Raw genomic sequence first — 1,781 nt, 5'->3', positions numbered from 1 at the left:
GTGACTTTGAAGACACCCTTTCATGTCTGTGAAGGTTCACGACGATACCTGGGAGGTGAGGCCGGGGTCCTCAATTTCTGCATCTGTTCTTCTTTATGATGACTTAGCTATTAATGCCGAGGACATGATTGTGGTTTGAACCCTGAGTGGCCCTAGCTGCTTGCACCCCTGTCTGCTTGTTTTCCAAGAGTCACAAGCTGACCCTCCACTAGACTAGGATCATTTGTGACAGAGAACATTGGCCTCCTTGCATAATGTGAAAGTCAGGTGGCCCCGTGTTCGTGGAACTTAGGCGATTGACCTGAACTCATCCCAGATCTATAATAACCAAAGGAGCAGAAAGAGATGAGGATTCTGTACTCCTCTGCTGTGGCTCTCCGGCTGGGGCCCAGATTCCTGTTTCATACTTCAGGACGAGGCCTTCTGGGCCTCTCGCCTGGAAGCCCGCTCAGCGCTGAGCAATGGCTCCGCAGCAGTGACAGACTTGGCCCTTATGGGCTGACCAGGTCTTGCAAAGCAAGACAAAAACAATAATGACTCTACATCTTCACATGTGTATAGAACGACAAGTCTCTGCCACTCTCCACAGCCAAGATAAAAGTCCACAAATAGATGAAAATTTAAGTTTACTCCAACTTTAAGTTTTGAGGAACTGAAGGCAGATGGCAGAATTTTATTTTCCCTGGTTAAAAAAGAAAGTAAGTAAATAATTAAAAGTCTTAACTGCCATCATGTCAATATCTACATAGCTTTCAAGCCACACACTGTTGGCCCAGAAGAGGCCAAAATGTTATTGACATGAACCACGGAGGATATAAAAATGATTTCTCAACTTCCTATGTGAAAGCTTGGCTTAGGAAGCTTTTAAGCAGGAAGAAGCTATCCGACGATAAAATAGAGCTAAGCGGGAACCTGAATTGCTGGAGACCAAGGCCATTTCCAGGATGAGTCAGGGCAGGAAACTGTCCCTGTGTGCGAACCTGCTTCTGGGCTGCGGCCGCGCCCTGCATGCCGAGCCGCACTGACACGGGCAGTAGGAGGACGCTGCTCGGTGCCTCTCAGAGGCCTTTCCAGCTTGTCATGCTGCGCTCCAGGAGGGACACTGAAGAGGCCTCAGGGGAGCAAGCCTGGGGCAGAGGTTGTTCCAGGAGCTTTGGGAAGGAGGCTGCCAAGGGCAGCCTGGCCTGCCACGCTGGCCCAGGGCAGGCCAGGGCTGGGGCCTCTCTGCCAGAGCTCCTCCCTCCCCTGTCCCAGGCTCACACTTTCCACAGCCGGTGCGTGGCTAGTCAGTGCTGCCTAAGAAAACATGGGCTGGACGGCCATCTGGAGAGGAAAGGGTTTGTCTGCACCGGGGGCCACGGCTCTCCCTGCATCACTCAGCCGTCATGCATGGCTAGGTCCCCGCGCACCCACAACCTCCCTCTCTTGTCGTTTCGCTGCGGCCTCCAGCGCCAGTGGCAGGGCTTGGCTTCTGGCCCTGGGTGGTGTGCTCAGCTTCTTACCTGAGCCCTCTCCTATCCCCAACTCGTGTCAACCCTCCCTAGAGCAGGGCCTGGAGCCCAGCTCCTCTGTGATGTTTCCTGAAGGGACAGTCCCCCGATATCCGATATCCGCAGTTCCCCTGTGGTGTGTCCCAAGGGGACAGTCCCCAGATATCCGCAGCACACACGGCCAACCTCCAGATTTGCCTGGACCTTGTCGGCCGGGAAAGCCTGTACACTCCAGTGCACACTCTGCCCTGTGTGGTTTTGGGTGTGTGTGTGTGTGTGTGTGTGTGTGTG

Source organism: Octodon degus, unplaced genomic scaffold (assembly GCF_000260255.1).
Source record: "Octodon degus isolate 3935 unplaced genomic scaffold, OctDeg1.0 scaffold00034, whole genome shotgun sequence".
Taxonomy (NCBI): domain Eukaryota; kingdom Metazoa; phylum Chordata; class Mammalia; order Rodentia; family Octodontidae; genus Octodon; species Octodon degus.
This window is presented reverse-complemented; position numbering follows the sequence as displayed.